The following is a 5,415-nucleotide window of genomic DNA, read 5'->3' on the forward strand; positions in this document are numbered from 1 at the left end:
TCTGATACCCCAGACCCAGGCACTACCCTCCCCTGAGACCTCAGACCCAAATACTCCCCTAACCCCGCCTGAGACAACTCCTTTCCTTAAGTCCCAGCGAACTCGGCACCTGAGACCCTTGACCTCAACAGAACACAGGAGCCCGTAGCGTGGGATCTAACTCCCTGGGGACCCTCAAGGGCCAGGACACCTTTAGATTCTTAGGCGGAGATCTGACCCTCTTCACGTAAAGGTCCCGGCCCAGGCTCGTGATCAGGGGCAGAAGTCCCAGGACGCTGACCCGCGCGAAGCGGGACGAAGGCAGTTCACGGCCGAGGAGGGGCGAACGCGGAACAGCGGGCAGCAGTGCCCTCTGCTGGCGCTTCCGCCTGGCCCGGTCCCGCCCCCGGCCCGCCCTGCGACCCGCCCCCTGACCCCGTGACTTCCGCGCGGCCACCCCACCCCACCCCCGCAGGGGCGGGGCGCAGGGCCAGGCAGGGGCACCCGGCCCGGGGGTGCGGCGAGGCCTTCTCTGACCGGGGTTGGGGCGGGGTCGCGATCCTGCGGCGTGGGGCGGCCTGGGCGGGGGGCGGCGCGGTCGTGCGCGCGCGCTCCGACCCGGTTTGCGCCCCGAGGCAGTTGGCGCCAGGTGCGGGGCGGCGGGGGAGGTGCTCGCAAGCGGGTTGCCGGCGTTCGCGCTCGGCGCGCGGTGTGTTCCTTAAGGGGCCTGAACCCGGAGAGTGTGGAACGAGCGAATCGAAACAAAAACCGTGGAGCCCGCGGGCTGCTGGCTTTTCCTTCAACACTACTTTTGGTGTTTTTCTTGAAACAGGAGATAAAAATTTCTTCCCAAGCCTTTCCCCTCCGTTCATGTGTGTGTCTGTTGTGCGTCAGGGTGTGTGTGTGTGTGATGTGCGGTGTGCGTGGTGGGGCGTGTGTGTGCTGTGTAGAGGGGCATATGGGGTTTGCTCTGCGTCCGGGTTACACCAGTGGGAAGGGCCCATCGAAAGCGGAGATGACGGTCCTGGCTCCATCACTGCACAGCTTCGGACGAATGGCTTCACCTTTTTGGTCCGCAGTTTGTTTAGCTGTTTCAAAGTAAGAGAACGCCCCAGGGGGTGGTTAGGTGGGTATCTTAGTGCAGCTGAAGACCCCACGTAACTCCCCCAGAGCGCCTCCCCACAGCAGCTCCCCTGGGACATTCGTCGCCCACCCCCAGCCCTCCCCAGGGCAGCTCTCAGGCTTCAGGGTCCCCCACAAGGTCGGACCTCAGGAAGAGCAGGATGCGGGCTGCTGGTTGGGGAGGGCTTCCCGTGGTTACTGACCCTGGAGCCAGTGGGAGAGTGGACAGGGCCCCTGAAAGGCCTCTGGTCACTGGTGTGGGGGCCAAGACACAGTTTCCACTGCAGCCCTGGCTGGGGAGCTGGTATTTTGCTGGTGAAAGATGAAAGCTCAAGATGAGAGGCAGCGTGGGGGAGAAAATTGGAAGGGTAGCGACTCCCAGAGACACGGCTGGGCTTGCGGCTGCTGCTGGCCTCGTGGGGAACGGAAGGGGCTCCGGTGAGCCACCCCCTTGGTGTCACATTCCAGTGTGGCTTCTGGGCCGGTGCGTGGGAGCAGTATGGGGTGGGTGGCCAGGACAGAAAGTTTTTCCGTGGCCCAGAAATCTTTGAACTTGTAATTGGAACTATCACAGCTGGTTGGTGCTGTGAATCGGAGTTTAAAAGGAATCAACCAAAAGCACTTTCTTCCCTCTCCGCTGCAAGCTGGGAACCACCCCAGGCAGCGGAGGGCCTGCCCTGATTCTCTGGAAGAGCCGGCCTGTGGTTGTGATGTTATGCAAATGACTGGCACTTTCCCCTGCAGTCTCTGAAGGCTGTTCTGGTGTGTGCACACGGGACAGCAGAGCCAGCCCAGCCCTGACCTCTGGGTGGGGGGAGGGCGCATGTGCTGCCAGCTGTGTTTGTTCAAAGCCGCGCTCTGCGGGCGCCAGAGTCTTTTGGAGATGTGAGCCTTTCTTGGCTTTGCTGCGGGAGCCGGCAAGAGGGTCAGCTTGGGACAGAGGCCCGGTGCGAGGCATCCTGCCAGGCTGCGGAAGTGGCTTTGGGCATTGCTAATTTGGAACTAACACCCACAGTTAGGAGAGGGGCCCTGTGAGTGGTGCGTGCCTGCTCCTTTGGCACCTAGGGCAAGGGAGGGCCTCCCATTTCCTGGGCCTGCCTGGGGTGAGTGGGGTGGGCCAGCCGCTTCACGGAGAACACTTGGCCCACCTGAAGGGCTTCTGCAGTGGTTCTTGGGACTGGCGGATGTGGGGGGACCCAGGACACCGAAGACCATCTGTGCAGGCCTCCACCTCCTCCTTTGGGTCTGCTCCGTCCACTTTGCCCTCAGCAACCATCATTCCTGTCCCCTGGATATTGGAGGAAAATGATCCTAAGTCAGGCGGGACTGACTGAGCACAGGTTCTGGATCTGAGGGGCTCGGATGGTGTTGACTGTTTGTGCTGTGGTTAAAACCAGGGCTCATGACAGCCCATGTGAATGAAGCCAAGATGCTGGAAACTCTTTGGTTTAATACAGAAAAAGGCATCCAAAGACAGAGAGGGACAGGAGTGTATTGTGCTTGACCTGCTCCGTTGTCCTCTAACTGTCCTCTGTGAGGGCCTGGAAGATGCTCTCACTGAGACATTGAGGTGGACCTTGGAGTAAGGAAGGGAAGCAGCCACACCCTTGCAAGGCTCTGGGGAGCTGGCCACGGTGGGACACAAATGAAATGGATGAAAAGATGCTAGGGTGGCAGAGGCCACATAGCCAGGCAGGTATTGTCACCATCATGGTCAGGCAGAATGGCGTGGCCTCAGATTTTTGGCTCCCTGGCCAGTGGAGTTACCCTCCAGGACAAAAGCAGGGGTCAGCACTAGTGGAGGCGGGGCTGGCGGTGGAAAGACCCTGGGTCTCGGGAACACGGCCCAGACGTGACTCACAGCGCAGCTCCTCTTCCAGTTCCTGGACATGAGTCACTCACAGACCTGGAGCCCTCTGCCAGAGGGAAAGACCTGGCAGAAACACCCAAGGCTGTACTAACTCTTTTTCCTGGCCTCCGCTGCAGGGAGGTATGGCCTTTGGCCAGGATGGCCATGCACTAGGCGAAGGGACACCTCAGGCTCGGAGGGGTTGTTGGGCACTGGCTCTGAGCGAATGCCACTTCTTGGACATTCTTTTTTTGCGGTACGCGGGCCTCTCACTGTCGTGGCCTCTCCCGCTGCGGAGCACAGGCTCCGGACGCGCAGGCTCAGCGGCCATGGCTCACGGGCCCAGCTGCTCCGCGGCATGTGGGATCTTCCCGGACCGGGGCACGAACCCGTGTCCCCTGCATCGGCAGGCGGACTCTCAACCACTGTGCCACCAGGGAAGCCCCACTTCTTGGACATTCTGATGCCCCCACAGTCCACTGATGAGAGCTGGGCTTTGGAAGTCAGACAAGTCATGCATTTGAGGCCACTGTCTATCCCACAATGGATACAGTGGTTACATGAATTTATTTTGTATTAATCTCCCTGGTTCTCAAGCATATTATTCAAACAGATATGTTGAGCAGCTGGCCAGCGCAACACTACCTGCTGATCTAGACAAGGACTCTGAAGGTGGAAAGCTCAATGGAGTCTCCTATAGCAGTTGAGGAAACACCAGCTACTTTAACAGGTAAACCCCCAAGTCTCAGTGACTCAATACAATAGACATTTATTTCTTGCTCACAGGAAGTCCAGTTTGCGACATAGGCAGGAATGGGGGTGGGTGAGTCTCTGCTCCATATAGGCATTTAGGGACCCGTGCTGAAGGAAGTGCTGCCATTTGTGACATGTGGATTTAAGGTCATCCTAGACGCCTACATTCAGCCAGCAGAAGAGCGAACAGAAAGCATGCAGGGTAAGCAGGAGGTATTTATGGGTTAGGCCTAGGAGTGGCACACATCATTTCTACCCAAACCAATTCCAGAACTCTGTGACATGGCCTTACCTAGATGCGAGAGGGGCTGGGAAATACAGACTCCGAGGTGTGGTCTGTTGGAGCCAGCAGTTGGAATATCAGTTTTCTGACACCTCAGTTTGCTGACTGTGGCAAAAAAGAACAAATCCCCAGGGGACTAGTTCTGTGGTATTGTTGGGGGAGAGTATATTTCTAGCAGCTCAGGGTAAGTGCTACTTTCAGTACTTCCAATGACTTTGTAGACACTAATTCCATGTATTAAATACCTTTCTGCTCAAACTAGCCGTACGTGGGTCTATAATCTACACCTAAACCCTAGCTTTTACAGTCAGTGAGATGAGAGGTGGAGGAACTGGGAGGCCATGGTGTGAGGGATCACTTGGAGAGACATGGAGGATGTCAGAACTTGGAGTGAGCAGACAACCTGTCATCAGGGTGCTGAAGTTCTCAGTGAATGAGAGGATGTGGTTGACCAGGAGGGACCCATTTGATCACTGCTGTATTCCTAGTGCTTTACCCTCATACTTTGTTGTGTGTGGGTAATAAACATTTTAAAATGCAGGATGTTGGACTTCCCTGGTGGCGGAGTGGTTAAGAATCTGCCTGCCAGTGCAGGGGACATGGGTTCGAGCCCTGGTCCAGGAAGATCCCACATGCCGCAGAGCAACTAAGCCCGTGCGCCACAACTACTGAGCCTGCGCTCTAGAGCCTGCAAGCCACAACTACTGAGCCCGCGTGCTGCAACTACTGAAGCCTGTGCGCCTAGAGCCTGTGCTCCACAACAAGAGAAGCCACCGCAATGAGAAGCCCGCACACTGCAACAAAGAGTAGCCCCCTCTCGCCACAACTAGAGAAGGCCTGCGTGCAGCAACGAAGACCCAATGCAGCCAAAAATAAGTAAATTTATTTTAAAAAGTAAAATAAAATGCAGGATGTCTTTCTGTTCATTTATTGATTCATTTAATATCTGACCAGCAAACAATCATTAAACACTTCTATGTGCTGACTGCTGTGGCTGAATAAGAAAAACAGATTTCCAACAATATAACCTAAAACCCCTCTATTGTAAAACACTTGAAAATGCTGAGTAAAATATAGTAAGTAGAAACTAAAAGCAACAGGGTAAGCAAGTGTGATATCAGGGACATTCTCAATACCAGGAACTTAAAGCTCTGGGTTTTAATGGCTGCATAGAAGGCAAGAGAAAGGGATGTGGGCCCATGCAATATAAGAAGTTGGTATTTTGATACTCACATAAAGTCAGGATTATTAAAGACTCGTAATTTCAGTAAAAGGTTACAAAGGCTAGGAAAAAAATCTCCTTTCCAGGAAAGAGAAATGAGAAAATTTATGACAAACTCACCACAAGACAGAAATCAAATCTCCCTTCAGAATTCATAAGTACAGACTTTTACCTTCAAATGGGTGTGGGTTTTAAATATATACTGGA

The 5,415-nt window shown here is 55.1% G+C and overlaps 1 protein-coding gene and 1 long non-coding RNA gene across 2 annotated transcripts in view; one reads left to right on the top strand and one right to left on the bottom strand.

The window, feature by feature from the left end:
* ARSA (arylsulfatase A) overlaps positions 1-361 on the bottom strand; it is a 3,385-nt gene extending 3,024 nt beyond the window's left edge. The window contains exon 1 of the mRNA XM_029205798.1: positions 191-361. The gene's annotated coding sequence lies outside the window, so the exon portion shown is untranslated. The remainder of the gene's footprint in view (positions 1-190) is intronic.
* Positions 362-996: 635 nt separating this feature from the next.
* Positions 997-4,625, top strand: LOC114885677. Its single transcript, XR_003791161.1, has 3 exons — positions 997-1,077; positions 3,564-3,680; positions 4,528-4,625. It is a non-coding gene; the product is annotated as an uncharacterized LOC114885677 (long non-coding RNA).
* The last annotated feature ends 790 nt before the right edge of the window (positions 4,626-5,415 follow it).

The sequence above is a fragment of the Monodon monoceros genome, unplaced genomic scaffold (assembly GCF_005190385.1).
Source record: "Monodon monoceros isolate NGI ecotype Baffin Bay Population unplaced genomic scaffold, NGI_Narwhal_1 Super_Scaffold_6, whole genome shotgun sequence".
In the NCBI taxonomy this organism is placed as follows: domain Eukaryota; kingdom Metazoa; phylum Chordata; class Mammalia; order Artiodactyla; family Monodontidae; genus Monodon; species Monodon monoceros.